The sequence below is a fragment of the Parasteatoda tepidariorum genome, chromosome 4, assembly GCF_982258835.1.
Source record: "Parasteatoda tepidariorum strain Cologne lab strain chromosome 4, Ptep-v5.0, whole genome shotgun sequence".
In the NCBI taxonomy this organism is placed as follows: Eukaryota; Metazoa; Arthropoda; class Arachnida; order Araneae; family Theridiidae; genus Parasteatoda; species Parasteatoda tepidariorum.
The window spans coordinates 117,034,216-117,050,376 of record NC_141758.1 but is presented as its reverse complement, the minus strand read 5'-3'; the positions used below and the strand labels follow the sequence as shown (position 1 = coordinate 117,050,376).

Sequence of the window (16,161 nt, the reverse complement as noted above, 5' to 3'; positions counted from 1 at the left end):
TCAAAACAAAATTTCAATTCAAATTTCGTTACTTTTAACACAAGTTCAAAGCGAATAAGAAATTAAAATTATTGGTAAATTGTACTTTTAATACGTGGAAAAGGGTAAATTTAGTGTTAAACATTTCAATTAAATTTTGGCTCAAAAAATTAGTTTAAAATTTGCTTATTACATTTAAACCTTTTATTTATTTGAAAGACTTACGTAGAATTGAAAATTTAGAAAACTATTAAGTGCAAATACTGTTAAATTACTCCAAATTTAGAAAAGTTTTGCCCTAAGACACTCTAGAAATTTGTTTATCGATTATTAGCACTTAAAGATTAATAAAAGTCTGAGTCGAAACTTATCTGCATCGAAATAAACGTTGAAAATGGCAACTATAAATGTTCGCTTCTGTAGTTTATATATTTTAAGACTTGGAAAGTTAGAGCTGCATTTTAAATTTTGGTATAAAAATTTTCATCGATCGCAAATCTAAGAATTCTAAGTTTCAAATTCAGAGCTATACAAAGTTTTTAACGCTTAGTTTAAGATCTTCCATCAAAGGCAGCCCTCATCAACACAACGCTTAGATCACTTTTTTTTTTAAAGATTTTTAAGAGATTCTATCACTGTCTTAATGAGTGGTCTAGTATTAATAAAGATTTTTAAAGCGCTGGGGGATTTTTCAGGGCACGAACCTGCGAAACTAAAATTGCAGTCCAGGACCTTACTGTACTCCACCCAACCTTTTAAAATTTTATTCATGACCTAGTTTAAAAGTTTTTATGTTGTTCGGCTGTAAGTGCTAGAGTTCCTCGGAGATTTCAGGTCATGAACATCCGAATCAGCGTCAATTCTACCAATTCGACCTCCACACTTGTAGAGTGGTTTTGGAATTTTTCGTTTCACACATGTTTACCTGTGTTGTAAAGCTATGTCCTTAGATAGAGTTTCCGATAGATCTGGCATATGGGGCGGAAACAGTTGAATTATTCTAATTGAGCTTAACTTCTCGAAAAGAAAAAAAAAAACAAGGAGTAATTACTGAACTAGGCCAATCGGAGTTCATTATCAAATATAATACATCGGACTGATCGTTTTCCAGAGTTTTCTTTTAAAAGTTTGTCTATACAAGTTAGTTTTTTTTTTTATAAAGTTTTAAAAATTAGGACATTTTAAACTGTCTCTGTCGAAGTTCATGTTTAATAGTAATATTAAAGTAAAAGATTAAATCCTTATTTTTCCTTCAATGTTACTTCAACTCTAAATCAAATTATCAATAGTTTTATTACAAACTTGGGAGTCTTACCTTTATTAAAAATCGCAACACACATTTGCCCTCTTATAACTATAAAACACTTCAGGCATCCAGATTTCCCCTCCTTAGAGTTGTTTTAATATGTTTACGAACAAATAATTTCTGAAAATTTTTTAACTTAAACACTTCGGTTTTATAAAAAGCTCCGTCTACTCAAGTTAAAATTTCTTAAACTGGAAAATTTAAAAAGGGTTTAGTTAATAATAGAATTCTATTTAAACTTTTGGTTTAAAAGTATTGTGCATATTGACTGGAGCTTTGATTTCGTTACAAATAGTTTTGTATTGGCACGAAAGCTCGTATTATGAGATTTGAGGGGCTGCAGACGCAAAACTATATGTTAATTGAGAAACTTTACATGACTTTTGTCTTAAAGCTTATGTAATTTTAGACAAATCTGGGGCTGTCATTGAAAACAAATCTCTTCATATTTAATTTCTATTTAAAGTATATTTTTTCAAAAGATTTTCTTTTACATTTCAGATTCTATAAAATATTCATGTCAAAAACAAAACTAGTAGAAAATTAAGTCTGGCTAGAACTAAATGGAAATCTGGCTTTGTAGGTAAAATGGACTTAAAGGTTTGAATAAAGCTATAGTTATAAAGTTCTCTCAAGTGTAATAAGCGCAATTCGTAAGTTGTAAATTTATAACAATTGCCATTAAAATGACCTTTTTACAGTGTTTGAAAGTTAGTTTTTACTTTAAAGAACTTGCTGTGACCTTTGAAACAAAAATTCTTAAAAATTTAGTAATTCAAAAATTTGATTTTTATTAAAAAATAACATTTCCGGTTAAGTTATGAATTTTTCAGCTCCGTTTCTATTCAGTCCAATCCCAATTATAATTTTACTTTTATTCAAAAAGATGTTTAGTCTTGTACTCTATTCTTATTCTACTACTGAAGCAGCGAATTAGTGTTATGGTTAATGTTAAGGTATGTTACGTGATTATTGAACAGTTAGTCATTATCTGGCTACTCCAGCAGCAAATAAGAATCATTAAAACTCAAATTTGCGATAGACTTTAAATGTAATTTATTTACTATTAGTAATTTGACTGGACTAGATAGCGTGTTACTTTTACAATATTAGCTACTTGCTAAAATAAAATTTTGATATTAGTTTTGAACTACGTTGAAAATTCTTGAGACAAGTAAGCATTATGGAAAAAAAATTATTAAATTTTTTTCCAACTGCAATTACACCATTATAAAATATTTAGATTTAAGCTAAATCACGCAAGAGCAATTCTTTAGAAGTACTTATTTTCGAATTTGTTTTCTCAACTCATTTTAATTAGAGCACGCAGACTATTAAAAACTTTTAATTATATAATTAAGCTTAAAAGTAAAAATCCTATTTAGGTTTTTACATTCATATAGTCCCCCCCTCACTTCCACCCTAGGGTTTAGAATTTAGTAAAATAAAGAGTCACAGCGAAGTCCATTTCTTTTTCCTAACTGAAAATAAGGTTTAATGTGAAAGCAGACAAATTGTATGTTTAATAAATGCCCTAAAACTGTTGAATTAAAAATTCGTTCTACAAATTTCGTACCGAACGACGTAAATATAAGTCCAGTTTCTGAAATTCAAAATCAGATACTTCTGAATTATTAAATATAACTTTAAAAGTATTTTTAGTCTGTTTTGTGCATCTGTAAAAATACCAAAATTTCCAGCAAAAACTTTGAGAATTGCGTGACATTTTAAATTTAATTATTAATTGAATTAATTGTTTTCCAAATCACACCCTTTTTAACTTAAAGTTGAATCAAGAAAAAAAAACGCTAATAATGAATTACAATGAATGTTTTTATTTGAAAGCACTCAATTTTATTACTTTCACAATAAGAATGCTAATTGCTTCTAATTTTTGTGTCAACAATCTAAATTTGGATAAGTTTGGCGAAATTAACACTTAATTAAGCAATTCCGAAGACTGAGTGATCGCCCGATGTTTTCAATTATACTAGCGCAAAGGATAACTTGAAAGACAATACCTGAGCAGAGTTAAAATCTTACATTCTTCTAGATGACTTCATAAAACGTCCCATAACATCTTAAATCAGAATTTTAAATTCGGGTTAGGAAAGAAGTTCTTCATAAATTTTGCTATTTGATGAGGAAATTAGCGTACTTAGAGATGTTCTCTATATGCCCTATAGTTTTATTATAACATGATATTTTTGCATCTAACAGTATTTGCTTTTACCAATATTTATTGGAATCTTGTAATTTGACAGATTAAAGAAAATGTTTAAAAATAAAAAGTTAAAATTTATGAACATCTGTTTGCTCCTTGACTTTCTATAGAATTTTGGAATATTGTACTTAAAATTTAATTGGAATGTTTTTAATTATATCTCGCTTAAAAAGTATTCTTAAGGCTATTTATTAGAAAAGTAAGATTGAAACTAATATCAACGATCTAAAATATCTGCATAAGTCAAGATTAACATGTGTTGGCAATTAATGCGTAAAGTGTTCAAATTAGGAACATTCCACATAATATAAAAAGAGTTCATCAAGAAAATGTTACTCGTTCATTCCATGCTGTGAAATTCAGGCATCCGGTGAGCAATAGTCAGGCTGCTCTTTCATTCCATGCTGTGAAATTCAGGCATCCGGTGAGCAATAGTCAGGCTGCTCTTTCATTCCATGCTGTGAAATTCAGGCATCCGGTGAGCAATAGTCTGGCTGCAATTAAATAATAACTATAATTACTGGGCCGTAAACCACTTACATTAGTAAACGGATGCATTGAAAGTGATTTTTAAAAAAATTGAAATTTTCAGTTTAAAATGTTACGGTAAGCATTGTACGGATTTTCAACAGCCCACTAAATTAAACCATTTTGATTGGAAGAAAAAGGAAGCTGTTTAAAAAATATTTTTTCAAGCAGATTGTTTTTCAATTTCAGATTCATTTTATTTTGCACGAAAAAAACGACCCAGTCAAAAGGAATTTTGTTTGACGATTCAGTTGTTTAGCAACCAAGAGGAACTCGCCCATTACTTAGCTTTGGAGAGGAATTTTATAAATTTTGCCATTTAACAAATTAATAAAGCTTTCCTTAAACACCGCAGAAAATCTTAATTCACAGAAGCTTTTCTAATGATATAAATTTTAAGCGAAGAATTAATCAGATCATAAAATTCACGAAACCCAACCCATTTTCTGATCTCATAAGTTGCTCTTTATTACACAATGTTCTAAAAACGTCACATTGTTTGCGTATTCTTACTAGCCAGAAAAATCACTTTGTTTCTCAAGATTTCTCTAGTTATCAAGAGCATAATTAAACATTTTCTGTAAATTCCTTGTTATTCTGTTTCAATCTATGTATAATCCTTTCTTAATAGTGTTTTGAAATCCTATGCGCTTAAACATTTCGTCAAAGTTATGATCCTTTATTAAGTAATTTTATATTAATGTACTAAACATTATGAAAATATTTATAAATATCAGTTTTACAATTTTTAAAGTTAATTACGATATTTACGTTATAGCAAGTTATTTAAAACTTTCAAAACATGCTGTTAAAATGGTGAGACATTCTTGACTAGCAGCACTACGAGTACTTAGTACCAAATAATCTACCCGAAAATTTAATAGGAATTTAAAAAGTCTTGCATGTTGCAAGAGTAACAGAGCTAAAAGACTGATTTAAGTTCTATCCCAAACAGAATCAGGAACTAAATCAAAGGATACATTAAAAACCTTTGATCTTTTAATTTTAATAAATTGAAAGTTCTCTAGTTAATAACGGGAGTTTGGGAGGCGAAGGCTGCAAATGGAAGTTTTGCTAAAAGTGCAAGACAAATCCGTACAAGGTTCTAAAATTTTCTCAGTCAAATAAAGAGTATTCACGTTTCTTTAAAAAGCTTTAAAAAGTTGATAACACATTAAAAATATCGATTTTTTAATACACCATAGAGCCTATAAAAATGTAAAAGTTTTACGATATAAGAATCAAAGTTCAATAAAATAAGGAATACGATTAGTATTTAATCTCTATGTATAGAGCTTCAAACAAAGTTCTTGTTGAGAAATACTTTTAGTTAAGACTGACAACTGATTCCACATTTGTAGGATTGCATAAATTAAAGGGTTTTGACGTGTATGCATGTCGGATCAAATTATTGAAGTGCGTATGACTTAATCTGCCTTGCAAAAGAAAAACCAATGAAAATTAAAAAAGAAATTCAAAATTTAGATTTATACATTTGGCATTTTTGCATGATAAGCTACTTATTGCAAATGATTCTCCTTGAAATTAAATTTAGTTTTATCAGTTCTTCAAATTTTATTTTATTAAGTTTCCTCAATGAGTGAGTCACGATTTTTGAATGGATCGACAGATGCATTAAAAAAAATTCAGACCAGAAACAAAATGTTTAAGTTCTTAAGTCTCAAAACAAACAAAAAACACAAATCCTGATTTTACAACTAAAAATACTTTTTAGCAGCGAATATTAATTTCTACATAAATTCATAGCAGTGTTGAAGACAACCAACATGCAATCTATAGTTTTCATCCAAAGTGTATCGACGTTCGAAAACAAGAGTATTTAATGCATGGTGTGAATAAGCGAGAGACTGGTGTAAGCTTCTACCATTGTAAAAATTTCTGATTTATAGACATTTAGATTATTGGACCCTATAAATTCCTGAAAGCTAGATTCGATATTATTGTGAAAAAAAAGTTCCTTTATAAGATTGTTTATGTTTTAAACATCTAATTTAGAGAAATAGTACAGCAGTTTTTACACTGTACGCTGATTTCTTTTAGTTCTCCACCAAAACAAATTGTGTTTTTGCGAAGAAATTCTTAAAGTTTAACATTTACAAATGCTTAGTTTCAAAGAGTAAAAAATATTTAAAGATTTAAACAAATCTTCGTTAATAGAAACACAAGAAAGTAAAAATACTCACTTTTGTTTTCTTAGAGATTCCACAAACATCGGCAGTTTTATAGGCAGAAAAAAAGAAGAAATTCCATTCGTGATTACACCAATCCAGTCAGAAATCAGCACCTGAATGAAGCAACAAAGAGTAACGTTACTTTTAAAAGAAACTAGTCGCCAATATATATAATACATTGATTAAAAAATATATTGGAGAATCGTAAAGGAGAATAGCAGATGAACTTTGCATAAAGTTTAGAAAAATTTAAGTAGATTGCAAATTTAATATGGATATATATTTTGTGGGTAACAAATTTTATTCATAGTGGTCAGGAAACTAAAATAGATGCTGCTTTTTAAACCCACTGGAACCAGAAAGCAGGGAAGGCCGCGGTTAAGATGGACCGACTCGGTGGAGTCTGATTTTCTTACAATTAATGAAAAGAATTGCAGATCAAAGATAAACCGGAAGTCATTATGGAGAAATCCTCAGTAGAAGGCATTGGCCCACATTGGGCTGTCTGGCCAATTATGATGAGGATTATGGTTAGGAAAATAGGGAAATTTCTTCTAAGTCAAAGTTATTATTTGAGTACACTAGCAAGTGAAAGTGTCCAAAATTTCGCAACAAGACACATTTTTTTGGGTTATATAATAGCTATATATTTTGCTTATATCATTGAGAAAAACATGAAACGATGATAGCCGGAGGGCACAAATTTGATTTAAAAATTTGAATATGAATCAGAAAGCGGTCTGACTTTACAACAACCTATCGCTTAGCCATTACATCTGAGATAGAATTGAATAACTATTGAATAAACTCATAAGCAGGTCTGAAACTGTTCGTAGGGGGAGTTCCTGTTAAGGTAGGAGTGTTCACAACACGTCCGGGTCACCAATGTGGAGAGCAAGTAGTTAACAACAATGTCAACTGTCAGGTATGAAAAGGTACCACAACATAGAGTAGAGTTAACATGCCTTGTATACTAGTGAATTGGATTTATATTTTTTTAGTGGTAGATACACTACAAGTTTCAATTGTAAGATTCCAAATAAGAAAGAAAACTACTAGAAACTAAATAATATCTCTAACAAAGATCTACTTTGTGTTAATTAATATTTTAATTGAACAATTCCAACATTCCAAACATTTTGCATGTAAAATAAGGAATCTGCAACAAAAAGAACTGCATGAAAAAAAATGCAACATACGAGTTTAATAAGTCGAATTTTCAATAATATAAGATCAATTTTAGTTCACTACAGAAACTGTTGTAAATTCAGAGTTCGATCTAATAACAAGAATTCGAATGCATTTATTTAAATTATCTTTCAAATCAAAATTGCAAATTTTGGACGCTCATCATGTTTACTTTTTCCCGAACAACAAATTTTGGTTGAAAATTTTGAATCTAAACATTAGACATGAAGCAAGAAATTAGCAAATGAAACATTAGACAAAACTTTTTAAATGATACTTTATACACTTATTGTTTAAGGAGTAGTGGTTACTTAATGTTTATAAGCACTTAGTTTTACATTTAAAGAAGGCATGTAAAATGTGTTACATTAGTTTTACTAGACTTTACGCTGCACCGGAAAAGGTTATCCAAGCGAATATTACGTACACATTTTATACAGCGTGTCTGGATGCTTTAAGCATCTAAACGCTATTTAAAAATTCTTGCTTAAGAGAATTAAAAAATTTAGTGAAATTTGTTTCATTTGAAATTAAATTATTTATTTTAGAGTCACTAAGACTTTTTCAACGACTATGAAGTTGATATGAATATGAACTTTTTTATTTTAAAATAATTTCATACAAAAAATATTGCTGATTATATAAGAATGAAAGTAAATTTACCTGTTAATATTGAACAAACAACAGAAGGTATATCCCACAATTTTAACTTCTTTGTACGAACATAAATACGTGGCTAAAGAACGATTCGTTCGGTGTTGTTGTAGAACTGGTCATCTGAGACCTAAATATCCCATGACGGGAACACACATATGAAAGATTGGGTAAAGAACGAGAGCGAGTGTTGCTCTTTTTATATAAGAGGGTGGATGCTTGGGATCGCATCCAACTGTTCATTTTTGTCACAAAAACCATTTTTCTCTTCAGCTGCCTCTTTGATCAGAAAAGACTTTTCTATTTCTGATGGGTTCTCACTGTGGACTGATCATTAAGATACGATTCCCAGCATATCACCGAAGTCAAGCATCACTGGCTGCGGTCAGTGTATGGGTGAGTGACCACTTGGATCAGTTTGTGCTGTATGGGTCCTCATTAAACTGTTCCGCCGTAGCGTGCGTCGAGCTACCCAAGCGGGGTCACCATTCCCTCTGCAAAAGATTAAAATAGTGATAGCATGTCTTCGGATCATCGCCAAGGATGTTTCCCACACCGTCGCCAATAACCCATTGCGCAGCTCAAATGCAACGTAGATGAACTACAACTAAAACTATCTCTGATGGGGGGGGGGGGGGGTCCCGCAGTGGACTAATCGTTAAGACACGGTTCCCAGCAGATCACCGAAGTCAAGCATCACTGACTACGTTCAGTGTGCGGATGTGTGACCACTTGGATCAGTCTGCGTAGGGACAGAGGGTGTGTGGTATGGGTCCTCGTTAAACTGTGCTACCATAATGTGCTCGACTTCGCGCGCAGGTCGTCGGGCTACCGCAGCGGGGGTGCCATCCCCTCTGCAGATGATCAAAATTGTGATGGCGTGTCCTCGGATCATCCTCAGAGATGTTTCCCAGACCGTCGCCAATAGCCCATTGTGCATCTCTAGTGCGACGTAAATGAACAACAACAGTATTAAGATAGAGATACGTTCAAAATTGATACATCACTGTATGGTATAAAAAATTTTATATCGTTTTGAATTAAGTAATTTTAGATGGCAAAACTCGAAATTGCAAGCAATATTTTTTGAAAAATTAAAATTCAAATATTCGAATATATTTTTTGAAAAATTAAAATTTAAAATTAAGGTTTTCTTAAAATATTCTACCACAATTCGGCTGTTTGAACATTATTCCATGTATCGAATATTTTTCCAACCAACTTCCTTTTGCTTTCAATATTCGAACCCACTCTCTTTTTAATCAGTACTCGAATCGGATATCATTTGAAGAGCTTTCAAGCCCACTCTCTTTGGAACAATTCTCCAACCCGCAATCTTTTTTATCGGCACTTGAACCCTCTATCATTTAATCAGTACTCGAACTCATTTTTTTCAATCGGTACTAGAATCCACTGATTTTTACCAGTTCTCGAACTCGCTATCATTGGTTCAATACTGGTTTCTGCTATGATTTGATCATTACTTGAATCCACTATCTTTTATCGGTACAACGGAGGAAGTGGCACATCCTCTGAAGGTCGGTGAACACAACTCCAACATGGTGCCGTGTGATGCATATAAAGAAATAAAAATACATAGAAATAAAAAAATTGGAAAAATGAAATTTTAAAACGCTAAAATTTTTTAAATGTTAGCTTGTAATTCTTTTTCAAAGCATTTAAAATACTTAAAATTTATTTTTTTATTGCCTTATTACAATTCATTCATTTATATATATATATATTTTTTAAGAAACGAAGACAAAAAAAATTGTCCTGCATTGGACTAATCTTTGAGACACGGCTCCCAGTAGATCACCGAAGTCATGCATCACTGGCTGCGGTCAGTTTGCGGGTGGGTGACCACTTGGATCAGTCTGCGTAGGGACTGAGGGTGTGCGGTATGGGTCCTCGTTAAACTGTTCTATCGTAAAGTGCTCGACTTCGCGTGCAGGTCGTCGGGATATCGAAGCGGAGGTGCCATCCCCTCTGCATATGATCAAAATGGTTTTCCATACAGTCGCCAATAGCTCATTGTGCAGCTCCAGTGCGACGTAAATGAATTACAAAAAAATTTAATATACTGTTTCCCCAAAAGAAAGTAAGGTTACATGAGATCGCAAGTTAACTGGACACACCGGGATCTGTTCTGAGTCTATCTCTGCATGTTTTATTTGTCTTACAGAGGTAATGATCGTAAGACACGGTTCCCACTAGATCACCGAAGTCTTGCATTTCTGGCAGCGGTTAGTGAGAGGGGGAGGTGACAATTTTAATCAGCCCGTGGAGGGACCGAGGGTGTGCGGCATCGGTCCTCGTTGAACTGTTCTACTGTAGAGTGCTCGATTGCAACAAGTTAAAAGAGATTTTGCCAAACTTGTGGATAATTTAAGTATTTTGTTAACAATCCCATTACATGTTTTGCACCGTTCTTTTAGCAAAGTAAAAGCTACGAAAACCTATTTAAGATCTACAAAGGCACAAGAGAGTTCTTAAGTAATAATTTCTATCAGAAAAACAATTGACTATTTGCGTCTGCTAAAGTACGAAAAAATACATTTTAATGTTCATACTTGTATGTATTTATGTCATAAAAGATTACATTCATTAAAAATATTACTTTTAATAGATATTGAGTATTCGAGGTGATAATCTTCATTCATTAAACTGAGAGATTTCTTTTCTTTTTAAAACCTTGAAATCGTTCATCGTTATTCATTTTCATTATGTCTTTCTTAAATCACCATTCAGGGTTGATTTCAATTTTCTAATTATCTGGTGGTAATATTGTAATTTAAAATATAAAAAGCAATTTTATACAGCGTCATGACAACACCTTATTTACTGAAAGCAAAAGCAAATTTTCTACTATGAAGCCAAGTAAAAAAAGCTCTTAAAATCTGGTATTTAATAAAATTTTAGTAGTTTTTGTTATTATTTTTGTGGATTCTATATGGAATAAATTCTGAATCCGATAAATGATTTTTCTTTAAATACTTACAACTGTGGTAATAATATTTTATAAATACTTTTATCAGTTTTTTTAAACTTATTCAATCCTAACTATGCAAACCGTTAACAATTCGAAAAACTAAATTAGATTTATTGTTCATTCTATTTGATATTTATTTATTTATAAATCAGTTTTTTGTACATAAATTATTTGTATCTGTCAAATTGTTACGTAAGCTGATTTCTTAAAAGACTGAGTACTCTGTAATTACTTATAAGTTAACCTAGTTTTAAGCACTATATAAAAATTTCTCAAACATTTCATAGCAAAATTTGCTAATATTCTCAGAGGCATTTATAGCATCAGATATATTTAACATAGATTCCCAAATATTGTGTATTAATATTTCTAAGCATTTATTTCATACTGCAATGATTATTTTTCAGGTTATTTTATATATTGTACATTCATTGTTTCACTCACTATTTTACAGGTATTTATATTGAATGTTTATCAAAGTGCGACTCAAAATTAATGACTGATGATTGTGTTATCAGGGCCTGATCTGGACATCAGGAATTCTCCACTTGTTGTAACTTTAAACCAAATTTACTTGTTATTTATTTACAAAATGCCTTTAAGTTATGTATGACATAAGTGAATAGTAAATATTAATAAATTTGCGGTTATATTTCTTTTAATTTTCGCAAACTCATAATTCTAATGCGAGGGTTGCTATTTATATTTCTGGCCTAATAATGAAAAAACAAATATGTAGGATCGAAATTGGTTTTATTGTTTTTCAAAATATTCTCCATGATGATCAATACAACTTTTGCATGCGTTTGAACCAATTTCCAACGCCCTTTTTCCAGTCCGATTGAGGTAACTCCAAAACATGCGTTTTGAATGCATCAACCGCTTCTTCGCGGGTCAAAAATCGTTGTTCACGTAGTTTATTTTTGATGTGTGGGAATAAGAAGAAGTCATTGGGTGCCAAATCAGGGCTGTACGGCGGATGACCCATCAGTTCGATCTTTCGCTCCGTCAGAAATGCCTTTGTTTGAGTTGATGTGTGAGAGCTCGCATTGTATGATGAAGAATGATTCGCCTATTCATCTGCTTTTTTCGAATTTCTCCGATGACTTCTGGCAAACAAATGGTCGTGTACCATTCAGAATTGACCGTCCTGCGTTGCTCTAACGCCACTGTTGCCACATGACCGTTAATGCCGAAGAAACAGGCAATCATTTGTTTCGATGTGCTTCTTCCTCGAACAACTTTTGTTGGTTTTGCCTCGTCTTGGAAGACCCATACAGTTGATTGCTGTTTTGTTTCCGGCTCATATGCATAGATCCATGATTCGTCACCTGTGTAGATGTTAAACACAACCTTTGATGTACCTTGAACGTATTTTTCCAACATTTCCTTGCACCAATCGACACGAGCCTTTTTTGAGCGCTTGTCAGATTATGCGGCATCCAACGCGAGCAAATTTTTTTACGCTCAAATGTTCATGCAATATTTTATTGATGCTAGCCATACTAATGTCCAAAGACGCCTCTATCTCACGGTATGTCACATGACGATCTTGCTTTATCAGTTCACGCACAGCATCGATCTTTTCTGGCACAACAACGGATTTTGGACGACCTGCACGGGATTCGTCCTGGATCGAACATCGACCACGATTAAATTCATTACACCAATTTTTTACAGTGTTGTAGGATGGCGCTTTATCGCTGAATAAAGAGTTAAGTTCATCGTAGCACTCTTGTCTTGACAATCCACGTCGAAAGTTATGAAAAATAATGACACGAAAATGTTCACGATTCAATTCCATTTTTTGAAAGAGAAGAACTTTTCAATTTACTGTCAACAACACAAATGAAGCTATAATGGTAAATCGTCCGCTGAATTTATGTTTAAAATTATCAAACTTTCGATTAAAATCGTCTGCGGTCGCCTAGCAACACTTACTGTTGCCAATGCCAGAAATATAAATAGCAACCCTCGTATGGTCGTTAACTCCTTTTTGGTCTTACAATAAAGAACTGGATACAAATTTTTCCAACTGCAATTTTTGCTAAAAAACTAGTATGAAACTCTTCCATGGCTTCAATATTAACTCTCTCCTATTTTTACTAAATGATTTTGATTAAACTTTTTGTCATGGTATGTTTGAATCCATATTTCTATCTTAATAGCAGTTAACAGATTTTGTTACACTATGGAATACTAACAGTTTTATTCTAGTACAGCTATGTGCAAAATGATATAACAGTTACAAATTTACTTTAAAAGAAAAACTAAACTATATAAATAATAGTACTGAATTAAGCATTCAAAGAAAATGTTCTTAATATATCTAAGTAGCAAAAGCCAGGTTTTTATTTGAAAAAGAAGTTTACTGCATCCAGCACAAATTAGTTTTATAAGAAAAATAGACCAGATTTAATTCAACTTTTATGCGAACTTTATTTAGATTGTTTCCATAATTTTAATTTTGTTATACTGAATTACCGCGCAGTGTGCATTAATGAATACGCTTATATTTATATTCTACTATAAAAAATGCTACAATCACTGAGATTCAACGTAAAACTTTCGACACAGTATGGGGACATTGTTCCACAGCAGAAACTTGCAGGCATAAATCGAAAAGTTCCGAAACGGCTGAAAGAGTGTGAAACACGAAGAGAAAGCAGAACGGCCGTCTACCACCTCCACATCATGCCCCGCACTCCCCCAGTAGTTTCGAAAATTCCGATCCACACCTGCATACAATCCTGTTGCTGATCGATGTCCCCGTATTGCACAAAAAACATCTGTCGAGTGTCAGTTCAAAGCAGCATTCTAATGATTTAAGTTTCCAAATTTTTAAAACGTTTATTATTCATACGATCCTCTAGTAAGAATTACAGGAAGTTTTCGAATCTAATATTTAAATATATATATTATACTTTATTGTGCTGAATATGTACTAAAAATTTTGCTTATTTTAATGCAGTCTGTTCATGAATTTTGGCATTTTAATATCTTAATGTTATGAGCACATAAAATTTTGATTACGCTCATAATACATTGTATAAAATATAGATTAATATCAATTTGAGAGCAAATTGAAACATGAAGAAAAGTTAATTCAGTTCAGCTGAAGTTCGTTACAAAACTGCAAAATTATGATTCATCTAATTTTAATCGTTAATCTTTCTATTTAATGCAACAACAAATGTCTAAGGAACATTTTGAATTAACTTTAAAAAATTACTTGAAATTTAAACTAGAAGTTCGATTTTTTTAAATTTTAGAACATTTGAATTTCATATAATGTTCAACACCGTGTGATGGATTTTTGCCGAGAGTGGTTTTAATACATGCAGTTGATTTTATGTGTATAGAAAAAAAAGTAGATGGTTTACCTCTATCTGGAATGCTAGTACTGTATCGAAAAACATGGATGCGCATGAGCTAGGTCTGCTTCGATTTCATCAAAAAATAGGTGAGGAGAAATAGTTTGGTTACTTTGTAGTGCTATGCGCATTCTTCAGAAAGTACTTATTACCGAGGAAAATCGTCCTGCATCTTTTCCTTTTGGACACAAACTGGATCTCTAAGTTAAGAATTCGCTTTTAACTTCAGTCCAGAAACTAAACATACAAATGAATTGATAGGGAAGGAACAATTTAAAAATATTTGGCTTTAATTTCTCTGTAAATTAAAATATTCTACTTTTTATTATCATATTTATGAGGTATATTTCTAGAGCATTAGTCAAGCACTAATATTTGCCAGTAAGTAGATCATATTAGGAACCTGACAGTATAGTAAAATTTGGGATGTTTAAAATTATCTTTTGGAGGCTTTATAATCTTCGTCACTGCATATTTAAAAAATTTACATTACGTTTTTCCGATTTTGCCTTAAAGTGATCACTTGTATACGTATTGTTATATAGGGCCACTTTTACTTAGGAATTAATGAAAAACTGAGCATGCTTGTGGGCTATTCTATAAAGAACTTCTGCTTTCAACATTTTATATTGAAGATGTCCGTATTTCACCTTGTACTATTTCCATCAATTTATATTTTGTAGAACAAAAATAGGGAAAGTAAAAGGGTCATCAGTAACTTTAAACATAGTAGACAAGAAAATGGATGTATCTTGTTTATATTCACCACGGATAGGCAAGTTAAAATTCTATCCGCGGGCCGGATAAAACCTTCCGGCGGGCCGCAATTTGCCCATCCCTGCCCTAACATAAAAGTGTTATTTAAAAAGTGTAAATCTTTTCATTCCACCCAGAGCTGAAACAAAAAATATATTGGGTGCTATTTTAGTTGGTGTAAAAAATCTACTTCTAAAGTATAGTTATACATGAAGTATCCATATCAGAATATTAAGTAAGTATAAACACCTATTCCCCTCGAATTACAGGAGAAAGTGGCTTGATATGCTGAGTTGCCTCGAGCAAACCCGTAACTTGGGGTCCTCGGGGGCAAACATTTTCTGTACTCCGTCTCTAACCGTCATTTTAGCTATTTATGTATCATGCCATTAGTGAATATATTTATGAAAACTAGTTACTTGTTCACATATCAAGTTGATTATGAAATAAGTTTTCACAATACAAAATTTCAGCGAAATCGGTTCATCCTGAGAAATTAAGTTTCAAAAATGTCGCACAGATAAAACTCGATTTCTTAAGAGCTATTCAACCAATTTTGCTCAAATTTTGTGTTTTTCCATGTGGAATTAGATACTTTAAAATGAATGCACAAAACTGTATACCTTAATTCAAAATTTTTCAGACCATTATTAAACGAAAAATAATAAATATTTGCTAAAAGTAATTTTTTGCATGGAATTATCTTTGGATAAAAGAATTTTATAATTGTGTGCAAAAATTTTTCAATTCCCATAAAAAGCTCTCGAGCTATGGCGAAATACAAAAAAATAAAATTAACATTTGGGGGTTCAAACTCTGGATCGCTCACCCGACTAAACTATTGGGAAAATATTTCCCAGATTACGGCTACCCCTATATTACGAGGGTTAGAAAATCGAATCCATTGAACAAAAGTTATGTTTATTCAGAAAAAGTATATTTTTATGTCAGATTACGTAACTTAAAAT

The 16,161-nt window shown here is 31.9% G+C and overlaps 1 long non-coding RNA gene across 1 annotated transcript; it reads right to left on the bottom strand.

Annotated features, from left to right (window-relative positions):
* Positions 1 to 294: 294 nt before the first annotated feature.
* LOC147812627 (uncharacterized) lies at positions 295 to 8,260 on the bottom strand. Its single transcript, XR_015433328.1, has 3 exons — positions 8,081 to 8,260; positions 6,242 to 6,342; positions 295 to 4,003 (listed from the first exon to the last, which is right to left on the bottom strand). It is a non-coding gene; the product is annotated as an uncharacterized LOC147812627 (long non-coding RNA).
* Positions 8,261 to 16,161: the final 7,901 nt, after the last annotated feature.